Source organism: Sciurus vulgaris (genome assembly GCF_902686455.1).
Source record: "Sciurus vulgaris genome assembly, chromosome: 11".
NCBI classification, from domain to species: domain Eukaryota; kingdom Metazoa; phylum Chordata; class Mammalia; order Rodentia; family Sciuridae; genus Sciurus; species Sciurus vulgaris.
In genome coordinates, this window is record NC_136472.1 from 73,508,863 (window position 1) to 73,534,141 (window position 25,279).

The window sequence follows — 25,279 nt, forward strand, 5'->3', positions numbered from 1 at the left end:
AATCATTGGAGAAGCTGGAAAAGTCAGAGTCCTAAAGGGGAAGTTGGAGGACAAAGAAAAGTCACCCATCAGTCCTTTTAAAGCTCTGGTGCAGCTCAACAACTCAAACCACAAAGTAGGAAGCAAGGTGGATCCAGCTGCTGAATGGAACCCCAAAGGAGAGCAGGCGGAGCATCTGCAGGTTTTGCCACTGTATTTGGTAATGGGGCTGGAATGGCTTTAGGCAACAGGGAACAAGAGCTAGATGTGGAATGGGAGTACAAAGACCAGGTGGAATCTACAGTGAGCCTCACATCTCTCTCTTATTGTGTCTAAGTATCATGATGTTTTAGTCAGTTTTATCACTGCTGTGACCAAAAGACCCTGACAAGAACAATTTTAGAGGAGCAATTTGGATCTCACCGTTTAAAAGGTTAGGACTTGAGGTGAAGCAGGTCCTCAGGGCAGAGAGTCTGGCAAGACATCACACCAGGAAGCAAAGAGACTCCACTTGCCAGATACAAAATATATACCTCAAGGCACGCCCCCAGGGACCTACCTCCTCCACCCTACCCACATTCAGTTACCACTCAGTTAATTCCCATCAGGGGATTAATTTGCTGATAGAGTTAAAGTTCTCATACCCCCATCATTTCACCTCTAACCTTCTTGCATTGTCTCACACATGAGCTTTTAGGGGACACCTCACATCCAAACTGTAACACATGCCCTTCAAAATGTTAAGGCTAATGCTTTCTTTTTTTTTTTTAGTGGTGCTGGGGATTGAACCCAGGGCCTTGTGCTTGCAAGGCAAGCACTCTACCAACTGAGCTATCTCTTCAGCCCCTAGTGCTTCATTTCTGTCTTCAAGTCTTAAGCAAATTTATCTTTGTTCAACTCTAACCTGGATCCATGTAGGTATTGGTATTCTGAGAAATGTTTCTAGCTTAGCCAGTTGATGTAATAAAAACCGACAACAGATATGAACAGGCCTTGTACTGTATTTTAGGAATACAAAGATTAGTAACAGCAATAAACAAAAAATTATAGTTGCTTTTACATGTTTCAGGTGCTGGATTAATATGTATTTCGTACATATTCATTTGTCACAAAGGCAGTATGAGATTAATTCTGTTATTATTCATTGTATTAATGTATAAACTAATGTCACAGAAAGGTCAAGGAATTTACTTCTACAGCTACACATTGTTCTCTAGAGGGTAGTAGCAGTAATTTGGCAGACTCTAGTAAAATGGCGACATTATTTCTAAGGATGTCCTCTAAAAAGAATTGCTCAAAGGACAGTGTGTAAAGATTAAATATATGACTATTTGTATTAATGAAAAAATAGCAAAAATCAAAATAGCATACATCTGCTATAGTAAGAGAGTAAAGAAGGGATAGCCATAAGATTGAATATTTAGGAATTCAAAGGAATGTATCAATGTGTATATTGACCAAAATAGTTCTCAGAAAACAGTATTGAATCATGTCCATCATTCATTATCACTCATAGAAGTACTCATATTTTAAAAGCATAAAAAGTAACATACACAGATATTCATCAGATTTATAAAGGTAGCAGCTTATGGGCAGAAGACATGGCAGACGCTTCTTGGCTAACCATAGCCATCTTCTTGACTTCCTGTTCCTTAACAGAGCTTTGTTTTGTTATTCACTCTCTTCATTTGCTGGAGGGGTGGTGGGCCCTGCCACTATCCAAGCCCCAAAGAATAAACCACAGTTAGCTTTTACCAGTCATGGTGATTCCATTCTATTTTCCAGTGATTAGTTTAGGTATTGATTCAGGGTTCTGGGGCATTCTACAGGGTACTTTGGGGAGCAATTTAACATTAAACTGGGATACTGGTCATATTTAGTTTCTAGATCTAGAAGCTGGATTTAGGGAGTGTTCTGTGAGTTTGCACTTTCTGTAAAGTTATACTTTAATAGTTTACTTAATGAGTATATGACAGACACAGGACAAAAATATGTCATCTTCTACTTATAAATGAGACGTGCTTGTATAACAAGAGCATAGAGTCTGCTTTTGCTAAAAACCCTTACTCTTTACCTGGGCCTGAAAATGTCCAGAGGTTAACTAAAAGCAGTTTTAAAAAAACAAAACAAAACAAAAAAAAACTTGGTGTGTCTCCATTTTACATCTATCTCCTTTGCTCTGAGTTGCTTTGTATCAGGAATAACAGGTCTGATCTATATACCTCTTGTGATGGTTCAAAACTACCCCCAAGGCAACAAAAACTTTCTTCTTCTTGTCACAAGGCCCTGCCTGACCAATGCTGAGATAATGATCAACCAGGCCGTGGCTTGACTTGATCAACACTGCTTAACTGTGTATACTTCTGGCCCTCCTTATTTATGTAATCTGGGAGCTCATGTCAGTACCTTCCAAAGACAGGGCTAAAAGCGCTGGCTCCATTGTCTTCCTGGTATGCTATACTAATTAAAGTTTCTTTCCTGCTTTTCACCATTACTTTTTCCATTTGGTTTTTGAGACAAATGGCAGGACCTGATTTGTTGGTACCCTCAACATCAGGTCTCTGGGCCTAGCACTCTGGTTTTAGCAAGCCAACAAGGAGAAAGCACACCCTTTGGGAATTAGTTCCTACCTGTAGGAGACTCTGGATGCAGAAAACAGAAAAAGAAGGTTCCCATGCAGCTGCTTAAGTTACATTCATGTCAGGATCCTTACCTTTCTTTCCACTCTGGGACATAGTCATCATTATTCTTTCTGTCTGGTTTTTGGAGTAAATGGCAGAAGCTGATTTGTTGGGACCCTCAGGGTTGGGCCTCCGGTCTAGGATGCAGTAACAATTGGATAGCAACTACCTTGTCATCATGAATGGGCCTAAACCAATTTTCTAAGTATAACAAAGTGTAAAGATGGGAAACCCTGGATCCTAGATAGGTTCATCAAATTCCTGAGTAAGCCAATCTGGGACCAGTCTGTCTCTAATCTTATTATTTAAATGAGGTTGAAAGAATCCTGACTAATGTAGAAGAGGAGAGTAGTAAGGATGGTAAACAAAAACGGATCATGTGACCTATAATTTATTTTGACTAAAATGTGCAAAATAATATCAATTTGTCAAGTCTGGGTGGTTGGTATATAGATCACTATTTTCTAATTTTAAAATGAAGTGAATATTATTACTTAATTTGTCTTTTCATGAGAAAAAAAAAAGAGTTCCAGATGAGTTGTATAAACATCAGGAACAAAGATGAGGGAGTGATTGTTTTAAGTTGAGGAAATATTCCTAAGAAAATGAATTAAGAACAAATTTGTACTGATTTAATAAATACTGGGCTTTTACTGTATGCAAACTACTGGGTCACTCAATTTGGGACTTATACTTCTGAAACCACTTTATGTCTGGGCTAAAGTCTACATTTTAAATTAGATTATCTCCAACATTATATCCAAATTTGATGAAACACTTATGTATACATTTTGCATGATACAGAAGCATGTTTCTTCTCATGATTTAGCTAAATAAATTCATAAAATGAATTATTATTTTGGTAGAAAAACAAAGCTCTGACTCCTACATCTGTATTATTCATTCATGAGATACTGATGATGCTCAACTTTCAAATTATGACGTGTGTGTATGTGTGTGTGTGTTTCTGTGATATAATAAGTTGAAGAATGCTTGTGGTTAAAGTGTGGACTTTGGTGTAAAACCAAAATAAAACCTGGATTCATAGCTTCCTTTTCACCTTAACCTTGGGAAGTCCAAGCTTCAGTTTGAGGAAATAGTGTCAGTTTGGAGTTTGTATGTAATAGAAACCTCAAATTAACAATGACCTAAACAGATAAAATTTTATTATCAAGCATAAAAATTCAGGGATCAGAATCCAGAGCTAGAATGGCAGTTGCATAAGTTTTCAGAAAATTCTGGTCTCTGAAAATTCAAGGCCTCTGTTCTGCCATCTCTGGAGTGTGACCCTCATGGTCCAGGATGATGGCTGGAGTGTCCGCTGGTATGCAGCCAGCAGGGAAATGGGGGCTCCTCCCCCTGCTAAGGACTTCCACATCCTCCAACCTCCATACAGGGTTGAGAAATGTGTTTTTTCCAGGGTGACCTTTTAAATTTTAGGGGTTCTGTTAACACAGAAGAGGAGAATGGGTGCTGGAAAGGAATCAGAGGTCTCTGTCACACGGTTGTAAGAATTAAATGATACATGTGAAGTACAGCACACGGAGCCTGACAGGACACAAGCAAAAGAAGCCACTATTTTAATCATTAATAATGTACTTCAAGGGGGCTGTGGCTGTGACTCAGTAGTAGAGCACTTGCCTAACACATGTAAAGCACTGGGTTCAATCCTCAACACCACATAAAAAATAAACAAATAAAATAAAGGTATTGTGTTCATCTATAACTAAAAATATTAAAGAAAAATAATGAACTTTAAACTTCTGAGTGGACAAATGTACTTAATCTTTTGTCCCCTAAATGCCACTAAACTAACAGTAGAGGGATTACAGTTTTTAAAACATAGACCTCATAGTGAGAAAAGCTGCAGGACAGGTACCTCCAGAGGAAAGAGACCATCAACAAAACTGTGGCAACTGGACAAGAGGTGGAAGAATAGCATACTGCAAAAATGACAGTCTGAGTCTTCACGGGGAAAACTGAAAAGCAAGCTGGTTCATGCTGGAGAAATCCAGAGAAGCTCAGAACCGGAGACTCAGTGTTTTTGAAGGTGAGACATGTATGCCTGGAAGTCTGTGTTAGAAGTTAGTAACCTGATAGCCTCACTGTCCTACAACTACCTCTTCCCACCACAGCAGAATAAACTCAAAAGTTTACTCTTGAGTGTTCAAACCAGACTAACCCTGGATTCAGGGACAACAGCGTAACTGTTGTGAGGACAGAGGTGCCATGCTAAAAGAGAAATTCAGCAAATGTCTGTACAAAGGGTCTGGGAAATCGATTGATCCAAGAGAAAATACCTAAAGCTTCTTACAATTGGCCATCTCCAAATGAAACTTCTAGACCTCAGAGTGAAACCTGCCTTGTGACCAAGTTCACCCATGCACAGTTTTCAATCACTTTCAGTGTTTTTGGGGTGGGGCTGTTGGGTATTGAACATAGGTGCACTTTACCACTGAGCTACACTCCCAGCCCTTTTTATTTTTTGAGACAGGGTCTAGCTTAGTTGCTGACACTGACCTTGATTTTGCAATCCTCCTGTCTCGGCCTCCCTGTCACTAGGATTACAAGTGTGCATCACTGCACCCAGCTTAGTGCTTCACTTTTAAAAAGGAATGATCCACCAAGGAGTCCCCAGATGTTTGAGAAGATCTCTCATATCAAATATAGACACAAAATAAAAAGTTAAAAAAAAGAAGAAAGGATATAAGGGTAAATAAAAAGCCAAGAGTTTTTTTTGTTTAAGACAGTAATAATACCCTAAAAGAAAAATGAAAGAGTACTGTATTCAAGAATAAAAACAAGATGGTACAGAAATTAACATTCATTAAAAGACAGACAAAACTTGGAAAATATAAATGGTAGAATTAAAATAATTCAACAAAAGGTTGAAAAGTAAAGTTGAGGAAATCTATTGGGATTGTGGGGTGCAGGACCAAAGCAAAGACCAAAGTAGAAAAGAAGCTAAAGACTTTCCTCAAATATCTGATAATCCAACATCCAAATTGCAGTAGATACAGAAAATATACAAAGAAAACAGAAGGTTGGAAACTGCCCAGGAAATAAGAAAAATTCTGATAATTAAAGGACTTTTTTCAGACTGAAAGAGCCTGCTGAGTGCTCAGTACAATGAATTTTAAAAGGCCTACACTAAGACACATCACACTGTGGGATTCTGGGGGCCAAGTGAAGAAAAGCAACACTGAAAGCTAGAGAGCAATGGAAAAATGCCTTCAAAAGTTCTGAGGGGAAATTATTTCTATAACCTAGATTTATGTATCTGTCAAATTATTTAATGATAATAAAAAGACTTTTCAGACACAAAAGTCCTAAAAAAGGAAAAATCTACATATGCACCTTTCCTGGGAAGCTCCTGAAAATGTGCTTTATTAACACAGGTGTTTAAACCCAGTAAGAGGAAAACATCATTCAAAGAAAAGAAGGGATCTGACACAGCAGAGCAGCAAGGGCTCTCAGGGTGAAGGAAAATCGTTCAACTCCTTGGCTGCCTTGAGAGTGGGGAAGATAAGGGGCTGCAAGAGAGAAACGGGTAGATTATCTGATGGATGTAACTGTATCAAGAGGAAATTTCCATTGCCTTCAGGGAGTCTGGTAATAAATTAATAAGTGGTACACAAACAAGGTTAGCAAGTGAAAAAAACTAAGTGGGACTGGGGTTGTGGCTCAGTGTAGAGCATTTGCGTAGTATGTGCGAGGCACTGGATTCGATCCTCAGCACCACATATAAATAAATAAATAAACTATTGACAACTAAAAAAATATTTAAAAAAAAAAAAAAGACTACGTGGATGTTAACACCAGGAAAACCCAGTTTAAAAGAAATAAACTGTGATTATTATATATTATATGACCCAATTCAAATATGACCCAATACCAGGAAAAAGCAGCTTGAAGTATTGAGAATAATTGACTCTCAGGTCTAGGGCTTGAGGGTAGAGCTAACATTTTAGCTAATAAACATGTAAATCAAGGTTTTTACTATCAGACTTTAGAACAGTTTAATCCTTTAAACCATGTACATGTATTGTTTTCATAAAAATAAACATCAAATTTTAGGTGTGCTTTTTGTGATTTTATCATTTATACAAAGTTTGTTCGTAAACCGATTTAATCCAATTTAGTGAACATTTATCCAACATCTGGTATGTTAAATCACTGTACAAGACGCACATGTAAATATGTGATTATAAAGCAGAGTCTAATGTGAGTCCATACTCCCAAATGAGAAATAAATATTGATAAATCTTACAGAAGCCCCTCAGTTCTGAATTGGAACTAGAGAATGGCTTCAGAAAGAGCATTTGCATTAGGCCTGAAAGGAGGAAAGGAATTTGAATAGGCGATTCAGTGCTAACTGTGGCTAGTGTTGTCAAGTCCCCCCTGACTAGAGGAAGAGACGTCTGCAGGAAAGAAGTCTGGGAGAGCTGTGGGAGGCTGGACTGACTTCTTTGCCTCTGCTAGACATTTCTATTAGTCACTTTTTCCTGAGGATTTACTCCTGCTGCCCTAGCACCCAGACACTCTTAATTTTCATATTGACTTTACCATGCTGGGTTAGATTGTTGTTCTCTCTCTGCTGGCTCTCTGCCTCTTAAACTTTTGGGCTAATTTAGAGAAGGATAAGGGAAAGGAAAGGGAAAATCTTGGTTTCGCCTGGCCAAATGTAAACTCCTGAATCGAAAGATAGGAACTTTCTTCTCTGACCTCATAGGCAGCTAGATAGAGCTATTATCCTTTTTGAGGTACTGAGATTAAACAGTCATTTTCACAGTTGGAACATAATTTTTAGAACCCTTGAGAGTAATATAAGACACATCTGATTTTTTCAAAGAAATGTAATAATTTTATCATTGCAAAATATTTATTTCTGTTACTTGTAAAAAATGCTTTTCAAAGGTAATTGTACAAATAAGTATAATGTGTGTGTGTTTGTAACATCCTCCAAACTTAGGGTTCTGTGCCCTAGATTTGTTTTCTTTTATATTGTTGAGTCCAGAAGAGGAAAGACTGACTTAGAACTAAATAGCAGAGCTAAACCATATGTTTTATACCAAATTAGAAACAGGTGAAGGTTGTTAAAATCCAGCAAGCGCTTACAAAAGCTTTAGACTGAAGTTTGTATTAAAGGCAGGTGGTTATATGTACAATAAAAAACAGTCACCAGCACACCAGCTTATTGATACATATGTGATTGATCTTTTTGGATAAAAACAAGGAGGAGTTAATAAATCACTGCACATAGCTATAAAGATGTTTGGGCTTGAAAGCCCAGCCTGTAAGAGCAAATGTGGACCCTGAAGGAAATTTATGAAGCATAGATCCTTTTAGCTTTACTTAACAGCTAACATCTGACTGACCCGGGGGACCATGGAAATTTATTGCTGGGCCATTCAAATATTTGAGCTGTTGTGTGATGTAGAACAGGTAAAGATTAGCCCAATAACAAATATGAGGCTATAAAATAAAATGAGATTTCGATGACTTGTAAGTACTTGTCAAAGGTCAGCTCTAAATGACTGGTCAGAAATGGGAAAAATTTGTGATTATTAAGGCAGATTGATTATGACAACCTAGATGTTTACATTGGTTGCCGTCAGGTCAGTGGTCTTTGGAGTTTCCGCCTCCTGTGAAGTCCATACTTAACAGAATGATTTAAGGCCTTCTAAATTCTTCTTGTGCTCTGAAATTGGGTAAGATGATGAGTTGAGATGATTCCTTTTGCAATTTTATAATTGAAATATTTATTTCTCAAATACATTCTGAATATATGGATTCTTATGATATTCACTTAGAAAACTGGCTTTAGCTAACTTATGTGTGTAATTTTGAGCTTTGACATCCAGAAAGTAGGTAAAAGTTTTTAGGTTTTATGATAGATGATCTAAAATTAGCCTTTAAATTTTAAGTAGTTAACAGATTTATGCATGCAGTTATTGAGAACTTGATTTAGTGGAATTAAGTGGGTTTATTTCCAAATCTCATATTCACTTGTATTTATATAAGTCTCCAAAGTAATAATGTATGTGATATTGTTACTCAGGCTTTAGAAGTTCAATTTTGAACTTTAATGAGGTTTACAATTATTGGTGTTGACAATCTCTGCCTTTTTGACTTAGCTCTAAACTTTTACTGTCGTAAAAGCTAGATTTGGTGGTTTTCAGAGTGTCAGCTTATCAAATCAGTTGAATTTGGTAATAGTTTGGTTTGTAAACATTGATTTGTTAGGAGAAGGATGACACCGTTTTTATAGAAATCTTGAATGAAAATTTCTAAAATAGTGCAGATTTGCAGAATGAAGAGTTACTAGAGGAGGAGCATGGAATAAAAAGCAGAGGTTTAGGAGTTGCACAGCATGCGTGGGAATTGTACCTTCACCCTTCCATCCATAATTTGCTCCTCCCTCCTTTCCATAAATACAGAACTGATAAAGTCTGGATATGATACAATATTGATAAGACTTAGGCTCAAGGTGGAAGATTTTTATGATCCTGTGGAACATTGTAAAGAATAAACAGGTAATTACAATGAAGTATGAAAGGTGTTAGGGATTATAGAGGGTTCTGTGAGGGCACAAGAGAAGAAATAACGAATCCATATTCAAGGCAGGAGTGATGGGAGTGGAGTGGGATTGGTGGCCCTCATTAAGTCTTAGGAAAGACTGACCTTGGACACTTCAATAATAGTGCCTGTAGGACAGTTGCTAGGATTGTACAGGTAATGCATGCTAAATGCAATCCCAGCGCATAACAGATATTCCCTGAATGCCGTCCAGCATCAACATTGTGGTTGGTGTGGCAGTTTCACAGATTTTGCTGTAGTGGTAGAGGCCTCTGTCTCCTGTTAATCCATAGTAGGTGCCATTCTGAAACAGGATTTTTTCCCCACTGAAGAATTTTTCCTTTGTGCAAAGCTCAAAGTACTTTTTAAGAGTTGGTTATCAGGCTGGAGTTGTGGCTCAGTGGTAGAGCGCTTGCCTCAGATGCATGGGCGCTGGGTTCGGTCCTCAGCACCACATAAATAAATAAAAAGAGACATTGTGCCCATCTACAACTAAAAAAAATGTTTTTAAGAGAGTTGATTGTCTATAGGTCTATTAAAATTAGAAATAAAAATGAATGATGAAAATGTTTCTGAATCTTAAAATCTTTTTTTTTAATTTTTTATTTTATTGTAAACAAATGGGATACATGTTGCTTCTCTGTTTGTACATGGCGTAAAGGCATACCATTTGTGTAATCATAAATTTACATAGAGTAATGTTGTTTGATTCATTCTGTTATTTTTTCCCTTCCCCCCACCCCTCCCACCCCTCTTTTACCTCTATACAGTGCTTCCTTCCTCCATACTTGCCCCCCTCCCTAACCCTAACTCTAACCCTAACACTAACCCTTCCCTCCCCCCCATTATGTATCATCATCCACTTATTAGCGATATCATTCGTCCTTTGGCTTTTTGAGATTGGCTTCTCTCACTTAGCATAATATTCTCCAGTTTCATCCATTTGCCTGCAAATGCCATAATTTTTAAAATCTTTCTAATTGGATGTGCATTTTGCTTTTTTAATTCACAGGACTATAATCATTTAGATATTTCTCATTCAGTATTTAATTGTCTGATTTATTCATTTACTTAATAATTCATTTTCTGCTATGAATAAAAATCTGAACTTAACATCCATGTCCTTAAGGACATTACATTCTAATTGAGGGAATAAGACAGAAACAAGTATGAACAAGTAAATTATAAGGTGGAAGGTGCCAGGTGCTTAAAAATGCTTTGTGCTTTCAGGAGTCAACAAAATGAATAAAATATGGGGATTTCTCCTTGAGGCACTTCTAGATAGGAGAGGGAGGGAAAGAAGGAAATAAAGCATGCTCATATGAAAGGTAAGAAGAATAAGTGAATGCCTACCATATCCCAGTAACTGTGCTAGGTCTAGATTTTCTTAATTTGTTCCCTATAGCAGTCCTGAAAGATTGGTCTACTAAACCTCTTGTAGCGTTAGATAATCAGGTTCAGAGTAGCTTGCCCTATTTCACAACCAAGTAAATAACAACACTGGGATCTCTGTCTCTCTGACTTGAGAGCATTAATTTATTATACCTAACCATTACCACTCCCATTCTACTTTTCTCCTTCTCTCCCTTAAAGTAGGTATTAATAGTAAATAATTTGGGTATAAAGGACTAAGTACCTGTTGGGTTCCTAACACTGCATAAGAAAATGGCTTATAAAGAATATGCCATTAGGCATGCGGATATATTTAAACAAACCTATATTAAATGCCCACATTGTAGAGGGTTGCCTTCAGAAATGTAAAATGATGAATAGTTTTTATTCTAAATTTATGTTCCAGATGGAAATATCTTCTGGCATTACCAAGTATTTATGTACCTTGCATGCTTAATTGTAGGTTTTTAAATTTTTTTTAACATTTACAGATTTTGTGGGAAACAGGTGCTGTTAAACCCAGGCAAAGGTAGGATGGCTGTTAATGTGGTGGAATGTGATTTTGATTTACTTGGCAGAATTTTTATTTTACAAAATTGACTATTAAAGAAAGACATGGTTTCCATCCTTTAATTGTGCTCTGTTTGCTGAAATTTGCCTATGAACTGTTTTTCAACAGTTATAAAAAAGGTATGGAAAAATTGGGAGGTTTCTATTGGAAATTGATATTGAGTTCTTTAACGATTTCCACAACCCTGCAACTTACCAAGTTAAAAAAAAAATGGGGATTATTTTTAACCTTCTTACTGAAATTATCTGGAATTGATTTCCCTGAAATTCCATTCTCTTTTTAGAACAGCTGTCTTTAAAAGTTGTATCTAATTTTGGCAAAGAGTACTCTGATATAAATCTTTTCATCATAAGATTTTTTTCTTTAAAAACTTTGGGGTAACAGGAGCTGGAATATAACTCAGTGATAGAGCATTGTCCAGCATTTGTGAGGCCCTGGGTTCAATTCCCAGCACCATCACCACCCCAACAAAATGGGAGGGGTGGCATCTTATTACCTGCCATATCACATTTAATCTTTTTGATCAGCACATATGGTCTTTCATTATAGATTTTCTTTCCTCCTCCAAAGGAAGAGGATAAACAAACTCTTTTTCTTCATTTCCTACCAGGACTCTTGTCACTCTTCGCTGTTTCTCTTAAAATAAAGGTTACACCCTGACCTGACATGATCTAGAGGTCCCTGTGTCATCTCCCCATAACTTCATCTTCTTCAGCCCTTGCCACTCCTCCCCCTCAGTCTTTACTATTCTGGCCTTCTTTCATTTCTTGAAGCAATGTGCTTCCCCCACCAAGGGGTCTAACATATGTTGCTTCCTCTAACTGGAACATTTCTTCCAACAGCCCCTACCAATCTTTGAGATGTCAGCTGAAGTGATTTTGTCTTAGAAGTCCTTTCTCTTTTCTGAAATGCTGTGCCCTTCATTCAGAGTATTTAATTTATAAATTACACATTCATGATGGGAATTCTGTGAGCAGTATCTGTAAGACCCATGCCTGTGTTTTCTCACCCTGTGTCTCTCCCACCTTGCACTGTACCTGGCACAGAATATAAGTTCATTGAAAGTTTGTTGGACGAATAAACTACATCCACAGTAATGGTTTCTTTCATCCATCCTCTTAGAATGAGAGAGTTGTCCCACCTGCCGTTCAAGTCTCTCTTTCTCACCTCTGATAGGGGTCTCGCCTATGAGACAAAGAGTTTGCCCCTCTCACCTCAGAGCCTTCATTCTGCTGTGCTTCACCTTGTCCCTCCAGTTGTTGAGCTCTCCTCTCTAGATGCCAAGCTCCTCATCGTCATTTCCTCACCTCCATTTACTCCTGAAGTAACACAGGTCTGCCCTCATCCCACACTACTTCATTTAAAGATGTCACCATATTCTCAGAGCTCCCTACCAGTGAACTTAGGTAATTAAATCTAGTAAACATATTAATCTCTCTTTTGCTTGAACTGTCAGTGACTTTTGACTGTTGGTGGCATCTTCCTTCTTAACACTTCTGGGCTTTTCTGATGAACTTCTTGAGTTTCCTCATATCTTTTAGCCAGCCTTTTTCTGGCTCTTTTTCCTTTCCCTCTTCTTTGTTGGGATTCTGAAGTCTCTGAAACAGTTCTTTTCTATGTGACTTCTTTAAGCCATCACACATTCATACCTGTGGCTTCAATTTCCATCTAAAATGTCTATAATTCTTTAATAAGTGGAGGATGACACATAATGGGGGGGAGGGAAGGGTTAGTGTTATGGTTAGAGTTAGGGTTAGGGAGGGGGGCAAGTATGGAGGAAGGAAGTACTGTATAGAGGGTAAAGAGGGGTGGGAGGGGTGGGGGGAAGGGAAAAGATAACAGAATGAATCAAACAACATTACTCAATGTAAATTTATGATTACACAATGGCATGCCTTTACGCCATGTACAAACAGAAAAACAACATGTATCCCATTTGTTTACAATAAAAAATAAATAAATTAAAAAATAAAATGTCTATAATTCTTTAATTGATATTTTCACCCCAAATTTCTCTCCTATCTTGATATGTGTGGTGTGTGGTGTGTATTTGTATTCCCCTGCTCCTCTTCCAATGTTCCTATGCCAATGCAGATTCTACCATCTCCCTTGTTCCTCAGGAGAGGACTAGAGGGTCATCTTTTGCTCTTCTGTCTCTGCCTTAACAACCAGTCCATCACAAAATCCTCTAGGTTCTTCCCACACATTATAGCTTAAATCTGTTCACATGTCTTCCTTTCTACTCTGGAGCCCTAATCAAAGCTGTCACCATTTTTGGCCTGAACTATTGCAACAGACTCCAAAGCAGGTCTTGTTCCTCTTTACCACACCATAGCCAGAATGGTCCTTTAAAAATATAAACCCTGATCCCTTTGCACCCATGCTTTAAAAAATCTTTTCTAATCCTCCCATTATCCTTAAGGATATAGTCTAAATTTCTTGTGGTTTATGAAACCCTGCACAGTCTGGTCCCTGCTGAACACTCCAGCCTTATCATATAGCACTTACGCCCTAGCACTTTGTTTCTTACCCCAGCTTCTAGCTGTCTATTTTAATATCACCTGTACTTTTTATGACAACTTCATTTTGTCAGTTGCTTACACCCAAAACTTTGAAGTCATCCTTGACTCCTCTGCCTCAAACCCCTCATTATAAGATCTGTCAGGAAATCATGTTGTCTCTATCTTCAAATTAGGAAAATTGAACTACTTACTACCTCTACGGCTACCATGTTGGTTCACTCCACATGCACTCCTGCCTCAATTTTTATAGTAGTCGCTCCATTGTTTTGTTTCTTTTTTCCCTGCAATGTAGCCTCATAGAACAGTCATTCTTCTCTCCTCTTTTCAGGACCTTCCAGTGCTTTCTCTGCCATTCAGAACTAAAACCAAAGTCCTTCTCTGTGACCTCTGGAACCCTGCACAGTTTGGACCCATTTTCTTGCCGACTTCATCTCTGTTCCTTTTTTCCTCACTCAATTCCAGCCACTCTGACCCGCCTTTCAGTTCCTCAGATGTGAACATAGCAGGCATTTCTGTATCAGGGCCTTTACACTCATTGTTTCCCCTGCCTGGAACACTTCCACACTTCCTTCAGGTTTTTATTGAAATGTCACATTCATGAGGAATGGTCTCTCAATTCTTATGTCTCCCTCATTAAAATGTAAACAAAGAACAACAATTTTATGTCTGTTTTTGTTCACTGTGTTGGCTCACTACTCAGAACTGTACCTAGCACAAGGTAAGTACACACAAATATATGGTATACACAAATAATTGGTGAACAATGAATGAAAAAGAATATTTGCCCAAAGTTCATCAGAATCTCTGGTTCAAAGTGAATTATTTATTGATTGAGTCAGTTCCTTTACTAACTCTCAAATATTCTTTCATCTCTCTATCCAATTTCTGATTTTTACTTTCTTTATAATTAGTTTTAATCTTTCCACCTCAAGTAAGTGGCCTATGATCCATCAATCTCCCTCCTTCCCTCCCCCTCCCCCCCCCCCCCCTTTCTCTCTCTCTCTCTCTCTCTCCTTTACCTATCTCCCTATTTAGCAGTTCCTGGCCCTTGTTTTTAATTTGTAAGTGGGATTTGCTGATCAGTTCGATGTGAAGGAAAAAGAATTACCAAAGATGATTCCATTCAGTTTAGCAAAAATTAGAGTAAGAAGGTATATGCGAGGTCCTGCAGGAGTACTGTTCCCAATCTGAAAAGGTTTCTTATTAAATCTAGACATGTAACAGGCCATTGTTTCATTGTAAGGCATAAGAATAACAGTATTCACAAGGTGCTCTGGGAACACAGAAGTAAAGCCCTTAGCTCAACCTCAAACAATAGGGAAGGATATTAGAGTAGGTGATAGCTGGGTTGATCCTTAAGGATGAGTAAAAATTAGCCAAGAAAGAACAGAAAAAAGGTCATTCTTCACAAAATTTATAGCTTGAACATAGAGGTTAATGGAATTAGAAAAATTAGATTTGATATTAATATAGCCACTTCACCTCTCTTTGATTAGTGTTTGTAGGCAAATTTGAAGAATAAGATAATACTCTTTAATTTCTAACATGCCGAATTTGAAAATGTTTATGGGACAATCAGGAGAAAATAAGATCTGATTAAAAAAATATGACAATGAAATTTAAGAGAAGACTGTGCTATAATACAGGAGATAATTATGGTATAGATAGATTTTGAGGCTTTCAAGTATTCAACAACATTTACTAAGTGTCTGTACTATAGTAGACAATGTTCTCCATAATAGAAATGCAATAGTAAACAACACAGATAAAAATCTATGCCTTCTTGGAGCTCACATTCTGGTTGGAGGAACCAGACCCAAAGCAAATGTAAAACAGATGATGTGATAGAGACTAAGAGGCTATTATTTTCTCTTTTTTTTTCTTTTTAATTAAGTTTTACTATGGAAAATCTTAAGCATATACAAAACTAGAGAAAATGGTAGAACACATCCCAATCTACCCAGCTTTAATAATTAGAAACAATCATTAAACTTATTTGTATCCCAACTTATCTATATCCCTACTACTCTCTTCATTCCAGTGTATTATTTTTAAATAAAGCCTCTATACCCTGACATTTTGTTCATAAATGTTTCAGTACATATCTTGAAAAGATAATTAACGTAATGACTATTACCATTATCACACCTGAAAAAATATATAATTCTTTAATATCATCAAAAGTTAGTCCATGTTCAGATTTCTCCAGGTGATTATTTTTTATATAGTATTTTTTTCCAAATCAGAATCCAAATAAGTTCTCACAATTCTTTCAATTACAAATATCTGTTAAGTCTTTTTTAAAGCATTTAAGTCACCATCTTTATTTTCTACTTTGCATATATTTTACCCATATATCAGTTATTAAAATATAATATTGATTGCTTACATGTAGAAGAGAGTCTCATGTTTACTCTCAGAGGTATGAAATTAAAGTTTGAAGACTACCATTCTCTATCATACTGTTTTATTTTTTTTTATCACGTATCACTAGCTAAAGCTTTGTTGGTTTATTTTTATTTTAGCCCAAGGTTTTATTATGAAAATTTCTAAATATACAGAAATGTTGAAAGAATTTTGTTGTGGACACCCACATACCTGTAATTAACATTTTACTTTAACATTTTTTAAACATTTTTGCTTTGTTATATATCTTTCCATCTATCCATCCTTCTTGTTTATCTATTAACCTACTTATTTTGATGAATTCAAAGTAAGTTGCAAGCATTAATACACTTCCTACAGTACTTCATCATGTATATGATTAACTAGAGAGCTCTGTGTTTGTTTATGATCTCTTTTTCTTTTAAGGTAAAGTTTACCTATAATGAAATGCACATTCTATGAGTTCTTCCATTTGCAAATATCTCTGCAGTCTGATTTCTATCAAGATATCAAACATTTAATCTCCCCAGAAATGTCCCTCTCTTTTCCTAAAAATCACTACCTTCCCCAGTGCCCTAGTCAAACATGGTTCAACCATAGATTAGTTTTACCAGCTCTAGAACTTCACATAAATGGAAGCATTGCAATATGGGCTTTTTTTGTATAAGGCTTTTTTCACTTGGCATGTTTACAGGTTCATCTGTGTTATTGTGCATATCAGTAGTTCTTTTCCTTTTATTGAGTAGTGTTCCATGGTATGAATATGCCAGTTTGTTTATCCATTCTCCTAATGTTGGATAGTGAGGTTTTCAGATTTTTACTGTTATGAACAAAGCTATGAATATTTCTGTACACCATTTTTTGTTTGCAAATGTTTTCATTTTTCTTTGTTTCATTTTTTGGAATTGCTACATCCTACAATGAGAATGTTTGCTTTTATAAGTAACAGACCTTTTTCCGTAGCATGTAAATTTTACACTCGGATCAACAATGTATAAGAGTTTGATTGCTCCACATCTTGTCTCCTTTAATCTGAAGTTTCTCTCCTTTATTTTTCCTTGCATTCCATCTACAGGGAATTTACTGTAAATTAAGTTTTCTGTTTTCCTGTACAGCTCCCCACATTTTAAATTTTCTGATTGCATTCTATTATCGTCATTGAACATGTTTTTCTTTCCCCATTTTCCTGTAAACTAGCGGTAAAAATTTCTGAGAGCATATGTATTCTCATAGGCATATTGTTTCACGTCTGGAAGCACATCACATCTAGTTATCTCTTTATTTCATGATATTCAGATTGATTAGTACACTCTGGTCACTCAGTCCGATGTGTCCATTGTAATGTTTCTGAGGAATGATTTTAGATGGAGTGTTCTGGGGTGGTCTAAGGGTGATTTTAGTCTGTGGCCATATGGCAAGAAGGTGGCAGTTCTGTGAAGATTTAAGGAGAAAACACTGCAAAGTAGAATGGCAAATTCAAAAGCCCCAAGTGTTGAGAATGGAACAGAGAGGCCAGTAGAACTTGAGCATAGTGAGTGCAGAGAATGATGTGAGGTATACAGGCAAAGAAGTAGTGATGGATTAGAATATGTAGACCCTGGAGGCCACTCTATATAGGTTAAATTTTATTCCAGATGCAGTGGAAAACCTTTCAGGGGGCCTGGCACAGTGGTGCACAACTATAATCCCAGCAACTCAGGAAACCAAGGCTTGGAGGATTACAAGTTCGAGGCCAGCCTTAGCAACTTAGCAAAGGCCTAAGCAACTTACCAAGACCCTGTCTCAAAATAAAAAATAAATAGAACTGGGGATTTTGCTAAGTGGTTAAGCACCCCTGGGTTTAATCCCCAGTACCAAAAATATAATATTTGAATGGTTTTAAGCAAGAGAGTAGGTGCCATGATCAGATTCGACTTTTCAAAGGTCACTTTTTTTCCCTCTGTTTCCTACAGCCAAAAGGTGTCCTTTGTTAATAGTGCTCTTTGTAGATTATACCTTTAACGCAGACCAGTGACTATCTATTACTTTCTCTACTACTTGAAATTGGTTATCATGGTCAAAATGAAATAGCAATTACAGGGTAAGGTTAAATGGTTCTTAGAGTAAAATTTTTAAACCAAAGATTTAAAATTTGAAAATAAATTTTACAGTTAGAATAGTAAGGCACAAGTGAAAATGGAAATGTTCTTTTTATTCTTTTCCCATGTCATTTATTTAATCATTAATCCTTTTTTAATTGATTCTTTTTAGTTACACATGACAGTGGAGTTCATTTTTATAAAATTGTATAAGCATGGAATATATCATATTCTAGTTAGAACCCCATTGTTAATGGATGTACATGATGGTGGAATTCACTATGATGTATTCCTATAAGTACATAGGAAAATTATTTTGGATTAATTCGACTGTCTTTCCTTTTCCTATCCCTCCTTCCTTCCCTTCATTCCCCTTTGTCCAGTCTACTGAATATCTGTTCTTTCCCTCTCCCCGCTTTATTGTGGGTTAGCGTCCACATGTCAGAAAAAACATTCCACCTTTGGTTTTTTGGAACTGCCTTAGAAAATGTTCTTTTTAAATGGCTTATTTTTTAAAGAGTACATTCTGGCCTAGTTAATAAGTGTGATTTTTTTTTTTAAACACAGAAACAGATGCTTAAATATTTTGACAGTCCCCTGTGAAACCCCCACAGCCAGCCTTTCTCATCTTATGTGCCTGTGACCTGCCGTATGGTTTCACTGCATCATTGTCATTTTGCAGTGAGTTAGAGTTGAAACTTCAGTAGTATTATACAACTTGGGAGGAAAATGGGTTTTCTTTTTTCCCTTCAGCCTTGACAAAGTAAAACATAGTCCATTTTCACTGTTGGGTTCTTTGCTTTGAACCCAAAGATTCAGTTTAGCATGGATTGATTTCATAATTGCTCTTCGGTCAGTTCCCTTTATCACAGGTAAAAGATCAGAGAGAGGCATACAAGCATACTGGTCACATTTTTCATTCCTAAATTTTTTACCTTTTTTTTTTTTTTTTTTGGCCTGGAGAGTTGAGTGAGGTTTGTTTGTCTGTTTCTTTAATTTCTTCTTTATGGAGTCCATGCAGCTTTAACATTTAGCAAAGCCAGCTAAGGCCTGGTGGCTTCAAATTAATATATCATCTTACCAGTTACAGAAACTGATCTTCTAAGTTTCCTAAGTGGAGGAATTCAGTAGGTACTAATATAACAATCCTAATTTCTGATCATCCAGGCATACCAGAGTTGACTCATAATTTACTATAGTTGTTTCAGGGGAACTTTTTGGGAAACAAACATTGAAAAATGTTCTTCAAAGTGAATTTTACGTTCTCTGATACTCCAATTTTATTTTGGTTACTTTTTTAAGTGTGACACAGCCCTCAAAATATGAAGCAGCCAGAATAAGAATTGTACACACTTGAATTGTGAGGAGGAGACTTAATGCCCACCACTAGAGTGTGGGATGAACAAACATGGAAACGACTGCAGCCTGTCACTAGGCATTAGGTAACATGAAGGCCAAGGGAGAATCACCAAGGCCTGGAAGGGTCAAGGAGTTTTTAAAAGGAATGTGTAGACTTCAGCTAGATCTTGTAAAGGCTGGCGTAGAACTTAGAAGAGAAGGAAAGAGAGCTGGCATCTCCAGGAAGTGAGCAGAGGCAGAGAAAGAAAACTGAGCCTGGTCTGATCATGAAACTGTGAAGAAAGCACTGGGGCAAAAGATGGCAGACAGATCAGATCACTTAGGTCTTGAAAACTAGGCAGAGGATTTGTAATTTAAAACAATAACTGATTTTTAGAAAGCAGGTCTGAGAAGTTGACATGATAAGAAGTCTCATTAAAGAGAAAATAATTCATTTTTATCATGCTCTGCAGTGTCAGTACACTTCTTCAGTCTCTTGTGTTGTTCTAGCCTCACAGTATTTGTGAAGGAAGCAGGAAAGATGATGTCCTACTTTACAGCTTGAGTACTGAGTGTTTTGATTTACCTAAGTCCATGTAGCAAGTAAGTAAAAGAGCCGAGAGTAGAAAAACTTGGTCTTTTCTGTCACAATTCAATTTTTAAACACCTACTACACTGACTCAAATCAATCCAACAGTGAGAGGGAGAGTGAACCAGCTTGAAGACGCTGAAGTTATTATAATAATCAAATTGGTAAGAGTTTAAACTAGTTGTTTTCAACTGAAGACAATTTTATCATGCTTCCCCTCCCACTCAGGCAACATCTGACAATGTCTGAAGTCACTTTGGGTTATCACAGTTGGGAGTGGGATGCTATTGGCTTTTAGTGGATATTGCCGGCCCTGCTAAACATCCTATAGTGTGTAGGAAAGCCTCCCACAAGAAAGAATTATCCAGAGTGGCAAAGGGCATAGACAGACAAGAGAGTTTCAGAGGGAAAATGGTGTGTCAACTTGATAAATCACTGCATGTATAAAAAATAAGTAAGGTGAGTAAAAATTGTCATTCTAGCCCTGAGTAAGTGAAAGAGAAAAGTTGTGATAAAAAAAATTAGGGCAGAAGAAAGTATGTGGCTCCCATTCCTCTAATCATCCTGGGTGTGTTTCTCTAAAGGACTCAGGAAATGGAAAAAATACTGCATTTATCCTTGAAGACCTAATAATGAAGTCATGTCTCTTCCACTTACCATGTAGGTGACCAAGGCCAATCAGTTTCTTTTAAGTAATAGTAACACAGTTACAAAACTCCGCATTCGTTACTGAAGCCTGGAATCACATTAGCTTTTTTGATTGTCGTATCATAGTTCTTTACTCCTATTGAACTGTTGTATGCTAAAGCACTCCAAATCTTTTTCACACATACTTTTTTTTTTTTTTTTTTTGGTACCAAGGATTGAACCCAGGGGCCCTTAACCACTGAGTCATATCCCCAGCCCTTTTTATATTTTATTTAGAGACATGGTCTCACTGAGTTGCTGAGTCTGGCTTTGAACTTGTGATCCTCCTGCCTCAGCCTCCCGAGCTGCTGGTATTACAGGTGTGCACCACTGCACCTGGCTATAATCTATTTTTTAATTCAAAAATATTATTATTAGTAGTAACAGTGCTAGACAGAACCAGCTGGGCAAAAGAGAAACAAAATAAAATCTGTTTCTGTCCTGTTGGAATAACAGTATACTAAGGTAGGCCTATATTATCTAAATAATCACACAGTGAATATAAAATTAGAAACTGAGACCAACTGGAAAAAGAAAGGGTTGTAAACTGTAGGCCAATTTGATAGTCCACAGTAAGATGATTTATAGTAGCTGGACAGGGTGGTGCACTCCTGTAATACCAGCACCTCCAGAGGCTGGGAGTTCAAAACCAATCTCAGCAACTTAGCAAGACCCTGTCTCTAAATAAAATATTTTTTTAGAAGGGATGGGGATGTGACTTAGTGGGTTTTGTGCCCCTAGGTTCAATTCCTGGTAACACACACACACACATACACACGGATGATTTACAGTAGATCCAGGTGGATAGATCCACCTGGGCTCCAGTAATTAAGTTTGGAGGTCTATAACCTCTTCCACACCAGGCATCAGGTACACTGACAGAAAGCCTCAAATGAATTTCTTTCACACACGTGATCTGTTTATTGCTTTCTACTTCATAACTTTTGCCACGTCCAGTCAGTGAACTTTTAAATAATTTGGAAATTTAATTTAATTTGAAAAGTAACTTAATATTGGCCATTTGGGTGTAATATTAATAAATTATATTGAGTGTATTAATAGGAAATATATAGTCATCCTCCAGTTAATGTAATACTCTCCTTTAATGAGTACTGTTTGTGGTGTTAAAGGACATTTTTCTGATGACCACATTCTTATTTAAGCTTCTAAAGTTTGCTAATGTGATTCTTTTTCTATAGTTAAAATAAAACGCCTTTGATTTGTGTCTTGTGTCCTGATAAATGATGGGTTTTACCCTTTAAAATGAATTGTTTTTCCAGATTGCTTAATCTGTAAATCCATGTATTTTTGGAAAGTAAAATGAATATGTGATAGTTACAATTAAGTTGCTCAACTCAAAGGGACCCATTAAGAATTTGAAAGCATCATAAAATGTGAACTGCATCCTAATATTTGAGCTACTCTTAGCAGCCTATTTGAACCTTTGGCTCTACTCACTCTTCAAATTTGTTTTAACGTTACACTTAGAACTTTGTGGATCTTTCTGGCTCTTTCTACAAAGAAGTTTCAGTGAAGTTATATAAGTCAGATGTTGTAAGATTCATTTTTCATGAACATAGAGGTTTGTTTTCAATGTGTAGTGATCTCAATTTACCCTTCCAATATATGAAACAGCTTCTGGATTTATAACAGAAAATGAAGATAACTTTGGGTTTGGAGCACTGTTCTTACAGGCTACCTGTGATGTCTTGTAGAATAACAACTTCACAGTATAGAACTCTGGGAAGCCTTGAGATTCCATTAGATTCCCTTAATGGGCCCCGTTTTTATGTCTTTGCATATATGCACTTTCTTTCCACACTACTCCCTAAGAGTCTGAATGATTCCTAGACACTTTGCAAAAGCCTGGTGTTACAGTTTACTTCTCAGTTTGCTTTCTATCATTTTTATTCATCTCAGTTTGAGGCCAAACTACATGTTCTAATTTATTTTCTACTCTTTCAATGAAACACAAAGATGTATCTTCTTTTTTTTTTTTTATTTTTTTGTAGTTGTAGATGGACAGCATACCTTTATTTATTTTTATGTGATGCTAAAGATCAAACTCAGTGTGTCACAAGTGATAGGCAAGCGCTCTGCCACTAAGCCCCAGCCCCCAAAGCTATATCTTCTTGATGGATATCTGACGTATTTGGTTTCCTTTAGTAATTTTTTAGTTCATTCCTTTAATTACTGCCCAATTCTTATAATTTTATAGCACAACAAATATACCTTTGGGATACTATAAAACCAGCAACTCTTAAGAATTTAATATAAAGCTTTTAAATTCTGCTTCCCCGCCCCCCCCCCCCGAAAATGCTATCCTCCAGGCTTTATAGAATGTCTCTTTTCCTTAAGCAATTAAGACATTTAAAATTAAGACTATCTGGTAATTGTCATCTACCGTTCATTTCAATAAGATTATTTTATACGTGAGAGTAATATATTGCAAAACTAAGGGAGATGCTGTTTTCTTTGTAACCCTGTGTAAATTGTGGTTGACCTGTTTATAAAGAAATCTGTTCCACTTGATAAAGCTTATGCTTGATCTTAAAAATCAAGAAAAAAAATTTGGTCTAAGATGAGTGCCACCACAGCAAAAGAAAAGAGTGTGAAGAGAGTCTATAGAATGGTAGGAAATCATTACCAGTTACTCTTCTGGCAGAGGATTAATACCCAGAATATAAAAAGAACTCAAAAAACACTGAAAGAAGTAACCTGAATGATAATGAACTAAATACACATTTCTCAAAGGAAGAAATACAAGTGGCCAACAAAACCTAGAAAACTGTGCAGCATCTTTAGCAATCTGAGAAATGCAAGTCAAAATACACTGAGATTTCATCTCACTCCAGTTAGTATGACAATCATCAAGAATACAAGTAATCTGGGGCTGGGGAGATAGCTCAGTTAGTAGAGTGCTCGCCTCACAAGCACAAGGCCCTGGGTTCAATCCCCAGTACCACCAAAAAAAAAAAAAAAAAAAAAAAAAAAAAAAGAATACAAGTAATCGATATGTCAAAATACATTCTACTGTAATATACAACTAAAAAGAACAAAAAATTTAAAAAGAACACAACCCAGGAGCTACGATATACAACTGTAATCCCAGTGGCTCAGGAGCCTGAGGCAGGAGGATGGTGAGTTCAAAGCCAGCCTTAACAACTTAGTGAGGTGCTAAGCAACTCAGTGTGACCCTGTCTCTAAATTAAATACAGAACAGGGCTGGGGATGTGGCTCAGTGGTCAAGTGCCCTTGAATTCAATCCCTGGTACAAAAAAAAAAAAAAAAAAGTCATAATGAATACTAGTGAGGATGTTGGGAAAAAGAAACACTTATTCACTGTTGATAGGATTGTAAATTGGTATAATCATTGTGGAAACCATAGTGGAAGTTCCTCATAAAGCCAGAAATGGAATCATCATGTGACCCAGCTGTACCATTTCATCGGTACTTTTCCAAAAGAATTGACGTCAGCATACTATAGTAATAAAGGCAAACCCATGTTTATAGCAGCACAATTCACAGTAGCCAAATTATAGAATCAGCCTACGTCTCTGTCAACAGATGAATGGATAAAGAAACTGGTATGTATGTATATATATATATATATATAAGACTCAGAAAGTCAAGGGTCATATTTTCTCTCTTAATTGAGGAAGCTAGAGAGAGAGAAATTTAAAAAGGACCTCATGAAAATAGAAGGGAAACCAGTAGAGTTGAGGAGAATGTAGAGGAAGGAGAAAGGGGAAGTACTGGGGATTGAAATTGATCATATTATGTTATGTGCATGTACAAATATGTCACAATGAATCCTACCAATATGTGTAATCAGTGCAATAATAAAAGTAAAAAAATACATATTATACATTTTAAAAATGAATATAGGTATATACCAACCATTTCATTTGCAGGAGTGAGGAAAGGGAAATAGTGAGGAAAACTTATTTCCTAAACTAACTCCTTATCTTTATGAAGATCCAGATTTCATCCCTTTGTTACTTCAGTGAGTCAGGTCAAAAGGTGAAGTCATTTCTGAGAGCTTTATGGCATGAGTGTATTGCTCTGGAGAAGTTGTATCCTAGTAGTCATCATTATAAATGTGATGAATTTTTGCTTTGAAGTGTGATTTATTTTTCCCCCTTAATTTTCCTCTCAAATTTAGTAAAAGTCGAGAAGTCAGGTCCAATGTGTTAAAGAAAAGAAACCTAAATCTTAGGGAGGCAAACCTATGACATATAGATAGGAGTGAGTGGCCTCAACTTCTTGAAATTAAAGCATCACTTTCTTATAGATTAGTAGTTTGTTGTGTGACATTTTCAGTTTTTTCTTTATAAGAAAGCAGCCATTGTTCTGACTTGACTGTTATTATGAGGATATTAGTAGATTGCAGTGAATGTACCTAAGTGATTTAATACAATTTTGAGATATTTATGCTACACCTAAGAAACTTCAGCCTCTAACAACAACTTAGGAGG

At 36.7% G+C, this 25,279-nt stretch overlaps 1 protein-coding gene across 3 annotated transcripts in view; it reads left to right on the forward strand.

Annotated features, from left to right (window-relative positions):
* Positions 1 to 25,279, forward strand: part of UVRAG (UV radiation resistance associated) — a 330,550-nt gene that overhangs the window by 221,711 nt on the left and 83,560 nt on the right. The gene's annotated exons all lie outside the window — the stretch shown is intronic.